Raw genomic sequence first — 12,964 nt, 5'->3', positions numbered from 1 at the left:
TGTTGACATGTGGCAAGACGCTCCTCGGGGCGCGTCTTGCTTGGGCTTCTCTCCTGGAGGCCCTCAGTCAGACCCATTGTTTACATGTGGCAAGACGCTCCTCGGGGTGCGTCTTGCTTGGGCTTCTCTCCTGGAGGCCCTCAGTCAGACCCATTGTTGACATGTGTCAAGACGCTTCTCGGGGCGCGTCTTGCTTGGACCTCTCTCCTGGAGGCGCACAGTCAGACCGAGTGCTGACATAAGGCAAGACGCTCCTCGGGGCGCGTCTTGCTGGGGCCTCTCTCCTGGAGGCGCTCAGTCATACCCAGTGCTTACATGTGGCAAGACGCTCCTAGGGGCGCGTCTTGCTGGGGCTTCTCTCCTGGAGGCGTTCAGTCAGACCGAGTGCTGACATGTGGCAAGACACTCCTCGGGACGCGTCTTGCTTGGGCTTCTCTCCTGGAGGCCCTCAGTCAGACTCATTGTTGACATGTGGCAAGACGCTTCTCGGGGCGCGTCTTGCTGGGGCCCCTCTCCTGGAGGAGCTCAGTCAGACCCAGTGCTTACATGTGGCAAGACGCTCCTCGGGGCGAGTCTTGCTGGGGCTTCTCTCCTAGAGGCGTTCAGTCAGACCGAGTGCCGACATGTGGCAAGACGCTCCTCGGGACGCGTCTTGCTTGGGCTTCTCTCCTCGAGGCCCTCAGTCAGACTCATTGTTGACATGTGGCAAGACGCTCCTCGGGGCGCGTCTTGCTTGGGCCTCTCTCCTGGAGGCGCTCAGTCAGACCGAGTGCTGACATAAGGCAAGATGCTCCTCGGGGCGCGTCTTGCTGGGGCCTCTCTCCTGGAGGCGCTCAGTCAGACCCAGTGCTTACATGTGGCAAGACGCTCCTCGGGGCGCGTCTTGCTTGGGCCTCTCTCCAGGAGGCGCTCAGTCAGACTCAGTGGTGACATGTGACAAGACGCTCCTCGGGGCACGTCTTGCTTGGGCTTCTCTCATGGAGGCCCTCAGTCAGACCCATTGTTGATATGTGGCAATACGCTCCTCGGGGCGCGTCTTGCTTGGGCTTCTCTCCTAGAGGCGTTCAGTCAGACCGAGTGCCGACATGTGGCAAGACGCTCCTCGGGACGCGTCTTGCTTGGGCTTCTCTCCTCGAGGCCCTCAGTCAGACTCATTGTTGACATGTGGCAAGACGCTCCTCGGGGCGCGTTTTGCTTGGGCCTCTCTCCTGGAGGCGCTCAGTCAGACCCAGTGGTGAAATGTGACAAGACGCTCCTCGGGGCGCGTCTTGCTTGGGCCTCTCTCCTGGAGGCGCTCAGTCAGACCCAGTGGTGACATGTGACAAGACGCTCCTCGGGGCGCGTCTTGCTTGGGCTTCTCTCATGGAGGCCCTCAGTCAGACCCATTGTTGATATGTGGCAAGACGCTCCTCGGGGCGCGTCTTGCTTGGGCTTCTCTCATGGAGGCCCTCAGTCAGACCCATTGTTGATATGTGGCAAGACGCTCCTCGGGGCGAGTCTTGCTTGGGCCTCTCTCCTGGAGGTGCTCAGTCAGACCCAGTGTTGACATGGTGCAAGACGCTCCTCGGGGCGCGTCTTGCTTGGGCTTCTCTCTTGGAGAACCTCAGTCAGACCCATTGTTGACATGTGGCAAGACGCTCCTCGGGGCGCGTCTTGCATGGGCTTCTCTCCTGGAGGCCCTCAGTCAGACCCATTGTTGACATGTGGCAAGACGCTCCTCGGGGCGCGTCTTGCTTGGGCCTCTCTCCTGGAGGCGCTCAGTCAGACCGAGTGCTGACATGTGGCAAGACGCTCCTCGGGGCGCGTCTTGCTTGGGCTTCTCTCATGGAGGCCCTCAGTCAGACCCATTGTTGATATGTGGCAAGACGCTCCTCGGGGCGAGTCTTGCTTGGGCCTCTCTCCTGGAGGTGCTCAGTCAGACCCAGTGTTGACATGGTGCAAGACGCTCCTCGGGGCGCGTCTTGCTTGGGCTTCTCTCTTGGAGAACCTCAGTCAGACCCATTGTTGACATGTGGCAAGACGCTCCTCGGGGCACGTCTTGCTTGGGCTTCTCTCATGGAGGCCCTCAGTCAGACCCATTGTTGATATGTGGCAAGACGCTCCTCGGGGCGCGTCTTGCTTGGGCCTCTCTCCTGGAGGTGCTCAGTCAGACCGAGTGCTGACATGTGGCAAGACGCTCCTCGGGGCGCGTCTTGCTTGGGCTTCTCTCCTGGAGGCCCTCAGTCAGACCCATTGTTTACATGTGGCAAGACGCTCCTCGGGGCGCATCTTGCTTGGGCCTCTCTCCTGGAGGTGCTCAGTCAGACCCAGTGTTGACATGGTGCAAGACGCTCCTCGGGGCGCGTCTTGCTTGGGCTTCTCTCTTGGAGGCCCTCAGTCAGACACATTGTTGACATGTGGCAAGACGCTCCTCGGGGCGCGTCTTGCTTGGGCTTCTCTCCTGGAGGCCCTCAGTCAGACCCATTGTTGACATGTGGCAAGACGCTCCTCGGGGCGCGTCTTGCTTGGGCTTCTCTCCTGGAGGCCCTCAGTCAGACCCATTGTTGAAATGTGGCAAGACGCTCCTCGGGGCGCGTCTTGCTTGGGCCTCTCTCCTGGAGGCGCTCAGTCAGACCGAGTGCTGACATAAGGCAAGACGCTCCTCGGGGCGCGACTTGCTGGGGCCTCTCTCCTGGAGGCGTTCAGTCAGACCGAGTGCTGACATGTGGCAAGACACTCCTCGGGACGCGTCTTGCTTGGGCTTCTCTCCTGGAGGCCCTCAGTCAGACTCATTGTTGACATGTGGCAAGACGCTTCTCGGGGTGCGTCTTGCTTGGGCCTCTCTCCTGGAGGCGCTCAGTCAGACTGAGTGCTAACATGTGGCAAGATGCTCCTCGGGGCGCGTCTTGCTTGGGCTTCTCTCCTGGAGGCCCTCAGTCAGACCCATTGTTGACATGTGGCAAGACGCTCCTCGGGGCGCGTCTTGCTTGGGCCTCTCTCCTGGAGGCGCTCAGTCAGACCGAGTGCTGACATAAGGCAAGACGCTCCTCGGGGCGCGTCTTGCTTGGGCCTCTCTCCTGGAGGCCCTCAGTCAGACCCATTGTTGATATGTGGCAAGACGCTCCTCGGGGCGCGTCTTGCTGGGGCTTCTCTCCTAGAGGCGTTCAGTCAGACCGAGTGCCGACATGTGGCAAGACGCTCCTCGGGACGCGTCTTGCTTGGGCTTCTCTCCTCGAGGCGCTCAGTCAGACCGAGTGCTGACATAAGGCAAGATGCTCCTCGGGGCGCGTCTTGCTGGGGCCTCTCTCCTGGAGGCTCTCAGTCAGACCCAGTGCTTACATGTGGCAAGACGCTCCTCGGGGCGCGTCTTGCTTGGGCCTCTCTCCAGGAGGCGCTCAGTCAGACTCAGTGGTGACATGTGACAAGACGCTCCTCGGGGCACGTCTTGCTTGGGCTTCTCTCATGGAGGCCCTCAGTCAGACCCAGTGTTGATATGTGGCAATACGCTCCTCGGGGCGCATCTTGCTGGGACTTCTCTACTAGAGGCGTTCAGTCAGACCGAGTGCCGACATGTGGCAAGACGCTCCTCGGGACGCGTTTTGCTTGGGCCTCTCTCCTGGAGGTGCTCAGTCAGACCCAGTGGTGAAATGTGACAAGACGCTCCTCGGGGCGCGTCTTGCTTGGGCCTCTCTCCTGGAGGCGCTCAGTCAGACCCAGTGGTGACATGTGACAAGACGCTCCTCGGGGCGCGTCTTGCTTGGGCTTCTCTCATGGAGGCCCTCAGTCAGACCCATTGTTGATATGTGGCAAGACGCTCCTCGGGGCGCGTCTTGCTTGGGCTTCTCTCCTCGAGGCCCTTAGTCAGACTCATTGTTGACATGTGGCAAGACGCTCCTCGGGGCGCGTTTTGCTTGGGCCTCTCTCCTGGAGGCGCTCAGTCAGACCCAGTGGTGAAATGTGACAAGACGCTCCTCGGGGCGCGTCTTGCTTGGGCCTCTCTCCTGGAGGCGCTCAGTCAGACCCAGTGGTGACATGTGACAAGACGCTCCTCGGGGCGCGTCTTGCTTGGGCTTCTCTCATGGAGGCCCTCAGTCAGACCCATTGTTGATATGTGGCAAGACGCTCCTCGGGGCGCGTCTTGCTTGGGCTTCTCTCATGGAGGCCCTCAGTCAGACCCATTGTTGATATGTGGCAAGACGCTCCTCGGGGCGAGTCTTGCTTGGGCCTCTCTCCTGGAGGTGCTCAGTCAGACCCAGTGTTGACATGGTGCAAGACGCTCCTCGGGGCGCGTCTTGCTTGGGCTTCTCTCTTGGAGAACCTCAGTCAGACCCATTGTTGACATGTGGCAAGACGCTCCTCGGGGCGCGTCTTGCATGGGCTTCTCTCCTGGAGGCCCTCAGTCAGACCCATTGTTGACATGTGGCAAGACGCTCCTCGGGGCGCGTCTTGCTTGGGCCTCTCTCCAGGAGGCGCTCAGTCAGACTCAGTGGTGACATGTGACAAGACGCTCCTCGGGGTGCGTCTTGCTTGGGCTTCTCTCATGGAGGCCCTCAGTCAGACCCATTGTTGACATGTGGCAAGACGCTCCTCGGGGCGCGTCTTGCTTGGGCTTCTCTCCTGGAGGCCCTCAGTCAGACCCATTGTTGAAATGTGGCAAGACGCTCCTCGGGGCGCGTCTTGCTTGGGCCTCTCTCCTGGAGGCGCTCAGTCAGACCGAGTGCTGACATAAGGCAAGACGCTCCTCGGGGCGCGACTTGCTGGGGCCTCTCTCCTGGAGGCGTTCAGTCAGACCGAGTGCTGACATGTGGCAAGACACTCCTCGGGACGCGTCTTGCTTGGGCTTCTCTCCTGGAGGCCCTCAGTCAGACTCATTGTTGACATGTGGCAAGACGCTTCTCGGGGTGCGTCTTGCTTGGGCCTCTCTCCTGGAGGCGCTCAGTCAGACTGAGTGCTAACATGTGGCAAGATGCTCCTCGGGGCGCGTCTTGCTTGGGCTTCTCTCCTGGAGGCCCTCAGTCAGACCCATTGTTGACATGTGGCAAGACGCTCCTCGGGGCGCGTCTTGCTTGGGCCTCTCTCCTGGAGGCGCTCAGTCAGACCGAGTGCTGACATAAGGCAAGACGCTCCTCGGGGCGCGTCTTGCTTGGGCCTCTCTCCTGGAGGCCCTCAGTCAGACCCATTGTTGATATGTGGCAAGACGCTCCTCGGGGCGCGTCTTGCTGGGGCTTCTCTCCTAGAGGCGTTCAGTCAGACCGAGTGCCGACATGTGGCAAGACGCTCCTCGGGACGCGTCTTGCTTGGGCTTCTCTCCTGGAGGCCCTCAGTCAGACTCATTGTTGACATGTGGCAAGACGCTCCTCGGGGCGCGTCTTGCTTGGGCCTCTCTCCTGGAGGCGCTCAGTCAGACCGAGTGCTGACATAAGGCAAGATGCTCCTCGGGGCGCGTCTTGCTGGGGCCTCTCTCCTGGAGGCTCTCAGTCAGACCCAGTGCTTACATGTGGCAAGACGCTCCTCGGGGCGCGTCTTGCTTGGGCCTCTCTCCAGGAGGCGCTCAGTCAGACTCAGTGGTGACATGTGACAAGACGCTCCTCGGGGCACGTCTTGCTTGGGCTTCTCTCATGGAGGCCCTCAGTCAGACCCAGTGTTGATATGTGGCAATACGCTCCTCGGGGCGCATCTTGCTGGGACTTCTCTACTAGAGGCGTTCAGTCAGACCGAGTGCCGACATGTGGCAAGACGCTCCTCGGGACGCGTTTTGCTTGGGCCTCTCTCCTGGAGGTGCTCAGTCAGACCCAGTGGTGAAATGTGACAAGACGCTCCTCGGGGCGCGTCTTTCTTGGGCCTCTCTCCTGGAGGCGCTCAGTCAGACCCAGTGGTGACATGTGACAAGACGCTCCTCGGGGCGCGTCTTGCTTGGGCTTCTCTCATGGAGGCCCTCAGTCAGACCCATTGTTGATATGTGGCAAGACACTCCTCGGGGCGCGTCTTGCTTGGGCTTCTCTCCTCGAGGCCCTTAGTCAGACTCATTGTTGACATGTGGCAAGACGCTCCTCGGGGCGCGTTTTGCTTGGGCCTCTCTCCTGGAGGCGCTCAGTCAGACCCAGTGGTGAAATGTGACAAGACGCTCCTCGGGGCGCGTCTTGCTTGGGCCTCTCTCCTGGAGGCGCTCAGTCAGACCCAGTGGTGACATGTGACAAGACGCTCCTCGGGGCGCGTCTTGCTTGGGCTTCTCTCATGGAGGCCCTCAGTCAGACCCATTGTTGATATGTGGCAAGACGCTCCTCGGGGCGCGTCTTGCTTGGGCTTCTCTCATGGAGGCCCTCAGTCAGACCCATTGTTGATAAGTGGCAAGACGCTCCTCGGGGCGAGTCTTGCTTGGGCCTCTCTCCTGGAGGTGCTCAGTCAGACCCAGTGTTGACATGGTGCAAGACGCTCCTCGGGGCGCGTCTTGCTTGGGCTTCTCTCTTGGAGAACCTCAGTCAGACCCATTGTTGACATGTGGCAAGACGCTCCTCGGGGCGCGTCTTGCATGGGCTTCTCTCCTGGAGGCCCTCAGTCAGACCCATTGTTGACATGTGGCAAGACGCTCCTCGGGGCGCGTCTTGCTTGGGCCTCTCTCCTGGAGGCGCTCAGTCAGACCGAGTGCTGACATGTGGCAAGACGCTACAACCACAAAAAGGAATGGAGCCATTAGCACTTATGGTTTTTAAATGGCACCCAGAATTATGTTGCACGAAGCACAATTTCACATCATTCTGGGTTCATTCGTGTGAAAACAAGGTCCAATCAGGCTGAAACGTTACAGGAAGGTAGAATCTATTGAGTTGTAAGTGATCTGAACGTTTCATTATGATAGCACTTTCCTAAGGGGGTCAAACCATGTCCCAAACGTCACCGGATCCGGTGTCAATTTAAAGAAGTAGTCCAGTTACACATTTGTGGGCTTATAACTTGGCTTCTGAATGTTCTAGAGAGATCAGGTTTGTTTTAGTGTACTCCAATCAACAGCCCCTACAACCACAAAAAGGAATGGAGTCATTAGCACTTATGGTTTGTAAATGGCACCCAGAATTATGTTGCACAAAGCACAATTTCACATCATTCTGGGTCCATTTGTGTGAAAACAAGGTCCAATCAGGCTGAAACCTTACAAGAAGGTAGAATCTGTTGAGTTGTAAGTGATCTGAACGTTTCATGATGATCACACATTCCTATAGGGGGTCAAACCATGTCCCAAAGGTCACCGGGCTTGGTGTCACTTTAAAGAAGTAGTCCAGTTACACCTTTGTGGGCTTATAACTTGGCTTCTGAATATCCTAGAGAGGTCAGGTTTGTTTTAGAGTACTCCAATTAACAGCCCCTACAACCACAAAAAGGAATGGAGCCATTAGCACTTATGGTTTTTAAATGGCACCCAGAATTATGTTGCACGAAGCACAATTTCACATCATTCTGGGTCCATTTGTGTGAAAACAAGGTCCAATCAGGTTGAAACATTACAGGAAGGTAGAATCTATTGAGTTGTAAGTGATCTGAAGGTTTCATGATGATAGCACTTTCCTAAGGGGGTCAAACCATGTCCCAAAGGTCACCGGATCTGGTGTCAATTTAAAGAAGTAGTCCAGTTACACATTTGTGGGCTTATAACTTGGCTTCTGAATGTCCTAGAGAGATCAGGTTTGTTTTAGTGTACTCCAATCAACAGCCCCTACAACCACAAAAAGGAATGGAGCCATTAGCACTTATGGTTTGTAAATGGCACCCAGAATTATGTTGCACGAAGCACAATTTCACATCATTCTGGGTTCATTTGTGTGAAAACAAGGTCCAATCAGGCTGAAACGTTACAAGAAGGTAGAATCTATTGAGTTGTAAGTGATCTGAACGTTTCATGATGATCACACATTCCTATAGGGGGTCAAACCATGTCCCAAAGGTCACCGGGCTTGGTGTCACTTTAAAGAAGTAGTCCAGTTACACCTTTGTGGGCTTATAACTTGGCTTCTGAATATCCTAGAGAGGTCAGGTTTGTTTTAGAGTACTCCAATTAACAGCCCCTACAACCACAAAAAAGAATGGAGCCATTAGCACTTATGGTTTTTAAATGGCACCCAGAATTATGTTGCACGAAGCACAATTTCACATCATTCTGGGTCCATTTGTGTGAAAACAAGGTCCAATCAGGCTGAAACGTTACAAGAAGGTAGAATATATTGAGTTGTAAGTGATCTGAACGTTACATGATGATCGCACATTCCTATAGGGGGTAAAACCATGTCCCAAAGGTCACCAGGCCTGGTGTCACTTTAAAGAAGTAGTCCAGTTACACATTTTTGGGCTTATAACTTGGCTTCTGCATGTCCTAGAGAGATCAGGTTTGTTTTAGTGTACTCTAATCAACAGCCCCTACAACCACAAAAAGGAATGGAGTCATTAGCACTTATGGTTTTTAAATGCCACCCAGAATTATGTTGCACAAAGCACAATTTCACATCATTCTGGGTTCATTTGTGTGAAAACAAGGTCCAATCAGGCAGAAACGTTACAGGAATGTAGAATCTATTGAGTTGTAAGTGATCTGAACGTTTCATGATGATAGCACTTTCCTAAGGGGGTCAAACCATGTCCCAAAGGTCACCGGATCTGGTGTCAATTTAAAGAAGCAGTCCAGTTACACCTTTGTGGGCTTATAACTTGGCTTCTGAATGTCCTAGAGAGATCAGGTTTGTTTTAGTGTACTCCAATCAACAGCCCCTACAACCACAAAAAGGAATGGAGTCATTAGCACTTATGGTTTTTAAATGGCACCCAGAATTATGTTGCACGAAACACAATTTTACATCATTCTGGGTTCATTTGTGTAAAAACAAGGTCCAATCAGGCTGAAACGTTACAAGAAGGTAGAATCTATTGAGTTGTAAGTGATCTGAACGTTTCATGATGATCCTACATTCCTATAGGGGGTCAAACCATGTCCCAAAGGTCACCAGGCCTGGTGTCACTTTAACGAAGTAGTCCAGGTATACATTTGTGGGCTTATAACTTGGCTTCTGAATGTCCTAGAGAGATCAGGTTTGTTTTAGTGTACTCCAATCAACAGCCCCTACAACCACAAAAAGGAATGGAGTCATTAGCACTTATGGTTTGTAAATGGCACCCAGAATTATGTTGCACGAAGCACAATTTCACATCATTCTGGGTCCATTTGTGTGAAAACAAGGTCCAATCAGGCTGAAACGTTACAGGAAGGTAGAATCTATTGAGTTGTAAGTGATCTGAACGTTTCATGATGATAGCACTTTCCTAAGGGGGTCAAACCATGTCCCAAACGTCACCGGATTTGGTGTCAATTTAAAGAAGTAGTCCAGTTACACATTTGTGGGCTTATAACTTGGCTTCTGAATGTCCTAGAGAGATCAGGTTTGTTTTAGTGTACTCCAATCAACAGCCCCTACAACCACAAAAAGGAATGGAGTCATTAGCACTTATGGTTTGTAAATGGCACCCAGAATTATGTTGCACGAAGCACAATTTCACATCATTCTGGGTCCATTTGTGTGAAAACTAGGTCCAATCAGGCTGAAACGTTACAGGAAGGTAGAATCTATTGAGTTGTAAGTGATCTGAACGTTTCATGATGATAGCACTTTCCTAAGGGGGTCAAACCATGTCCCAAACGTCACCGGATCTGGTGTCAATTTAAAGAAGTAGTCCAGTTACACATTTTTGGGCTTATAACTTGGCTTCTGCATGTCCTAGAGAGATCAGGTTTGTTTTAGTGTACTCTAATCAACAGCCCCTACAACCACAAAAAGGAATGGAGTCATTAGCACTTATGGTTTTTAAATGCCACCCAGAATTATGTTGCACAAAGCACAATTTCACATCATTCTGGGTTCATTTGTGTGAAAACAAGGTCCAATCAGGCAGAAACGTTACAGGAATGTAGAATCTATTGAGTTGTAAGTGATCTGAACGTTTCATGATGATAGCACTTTCCTAAGGGGGTCAAACCATGTCCCAAAGGTCACCGGATCTGGTGTCACTTTAAAGAAGTAGTCCAGTTACACATTTTTGGGCTTATAACTTGGCTTCTGCATGTCCTAGAGAGATCAGGTTTGTTTTAGTGTACTCTAATCAACAGCCCCTACAACCACAAAAAGGAATGGAGTCATTAGCACTTATGGTTTTTAAATGCCACCCAGAATTATGTTGCACAAAGCACAATTTCACATCATTCTGGGTTCATTTGTGTGAAAACAAGGTCCAATCAGGCAGAAACGTTACAGGAATGTAGAATCTATTGAGTTGTAAGTGATCTGAACGTTTCATGATGATAGCACTTTCCTAAGGGGGTCAAACCATGTCCCAAAGGTCACCGGATCTGGTGTCAATTTAAAGAAGCAGTCCAGTTACACCTTTGTGGGCTTATAACTTGGCTTCTGAATGTCCTAGAGAGATCAGGTTTGTTTTAGTGTACTCCAATCAACAGCCCCTACAACCACAAAAAGGAATGGAGTCATTAGCACTTATGGTTTTTAAATGGCACCCAGAATTATGTTGCACGAAACACAATTTTACATCATTCTGGGTTCATTTGTGTAAAAACAAGGTCCAATCAGGCTGAAACGTTACAAGAAGGTAGAATCTATTGAGTTGTAAGTGATCTGAACGTTTCATGATGATCCTACATTCCTATAGGGGGTCAAACCATGTCCCAAAGGTCACCAGGCCTGGTGTCACTTTAACGAAGTAGTCCAGGTATACATTTGTGGGCTTATAACTTGGCTTCTGAATGTCCTAGAGAGATCAGGTTTGTTTTAGTGTACTCCAATCAACAGCCCCTACAACCACAAAAAGGAATGGAGTCATTAGCACTTATGGTTTGTAAATGGCACCCAGAATTATGTTGCACGAAGCACAATTTCACATCATTCTGGGTCCATTTGTGTGAAAACAAGGTCCAATCAGGCTGAAACGTTACAGGAAGGTAGAATCTATTGAGTTGTAAGTGATCTGAACGTTTCATGATGATAGCACTTTCCTAAGGGGGTCAAACCATGTCCCAAACGTCACCGGATTTGGTGTCAATTTAAAGAAGTAGTCCAGTTACACATTTGTGGGCTTATAACTTGGCTTCTGAATGTCCTAGAGAGATCAGGTTTGTTTTAGTGTACTCCAATCAACAGCCCCTACAACCACAAAAAGGAATGGAGTCATTAGCACTTATGGTTTGTAAATGGCACCCAGAATTATGTTGCACGAAGCACAATTTCACATCATTCTGGGTCCATTTGTGTGAAAACTAGGTCCAATCAGGCTGAAACGTTACAGGAAGGTAGAATCTATTGAGTTGTAAGTGATCTGAACGTTTCATGATGATAGCACTTTCCTAAGGGGGTCAAACCATGTCCCAAACGTCACCGGATCTGGTGTCAATTTAAAGAAGTAGTCCAGTTACACATTTTTGGGCTTATAACTTGGCTTCTGCATGTCCTAGAGAGATCAGGTTTGTTTTAGTGTACTCTAATCAACAGCCCCTACAACCACAAAAAGGAATGGAGTCATTAGCACTTATGGTTTTTAAATGCCACCCAGAATTATGTTGCACAAAGCACAATTTCACATCATTCTGGGTTCATTTGTGTGAAAACAAGGTCCAATCAGGCAGAAACGTTACAGGAATGTAGAATCTATTGAGTTGTAAGTGATCTGAACGTTTCATGATGATAGCACTTTCCTAAGGGGGTCAAACCATGTCCCAAAGGTCACCGGATCTGGTGTCAATTTAAAGAAGCAGTCCAGTTACACCTTTGTGGGCTTATAACTTGGCTTCTGAATGTCCTAGAGAGATCAGGTTTGTTTTAGTGTACTCCAATCAACAGCCCCTACAACCACAAAAAGGAATGGAGTCATTAGCACTTATGGTTTTTAAATGGCACCCAGAATTATGTTGCACGAAACACAATTTTACATCATTCTGGGTTCATTTGTGTAAAAACAAGGTCCAATCAGGCTGAAACGTTACAAGAAGGTAGAATCTATTGAGTTGTAAGTGATCTGAACGTTTCATGATGATCCTACATTCCTATAGGGGGTCAAACCATGTCCCAAAGGTCACCAGGCCTGGTGTCACTTTAACGAAGTAGTCCAGGTATACATTTGTGGGCTTATAACTTGGCTTCTGAATGTCCTAGAGAGATCAGGTTTGTTTTAGTGTACTCCAATCAACAGCCCCTACAACCACAAAAAGGAATGGAGTCATTAGCACTTATGGTTTGTAAATGGCACCCAGAATTATGTTGCACGAAGCACAATTTCACATCATTCTGGGTCCATTTGTGTGAAAACAAGGTCCAATCAGGCTAAAACGTTACAGGAAGGTAGAATCTATTGAGTTGTAAGTGATCTGAACGTTTCATGATGATAGCACTTTCCTAAGGGGGTCAAACCATGTCCCAAACGTCACCGGATTTGGTGTCAATTTAAAGAAGTAGTCCAGTTACACATTTGTGGGCTTATAACTTGGCTTCTGAATGTCCTAGAGAGATCAGGTTTGTTTTAGTGTACTCCAATCAACAGCCCCTACAACCACAAAAAGGAATGGAGTCATTAGCACTTATGGTTTGTAAATGGCACCCAGAATTATGTTGCACGAAGCACAATTTCACATCATTCTGGGTCCATTTGTGTGAAAACTAGGTCCAATCAGGCTGAAACGTTACAGGAAGGTAGAATCTATTGAGTTGTAAGTGATCTGAACGTTTCATGATGATAGCACTGTCCTAAGGGGGTCAAACCATGTCCCAAACGTCACCGGATTTGGTGTCAATTTAAAGAAGTAGTCCAGTTACACATTTGTGGGCTTATAACTTGGCTTCTGAATGTCCTAGAGAGATCAGGTTTGTTTTAGTGTACTCCAATCAACAGCCCCTACAACCACAAAAAGGAATGGAGTCATTAGCACTTATGGTTTGTAAATGGC

Source organism: Nothobranchius furzeri, chromosome 6, assembly GCF_043380555.1.
Source record: "Nothobranchius furzeri strain GRZ-AD chromosome 6, NfurGRZ-RIMD1, whole genome shotgun sequence".
NCBI classification, from domain to species: domain Eukaryota; kingdom Metazoa; phylum Chordata; class Actinopteri; order Cyprinodontiformes; family Nothobranchiidae; genus Nothobranchius; species Nothobranchius furzeri.
This window is presented reverse-complemented; position numbering follows the sequence as displayed.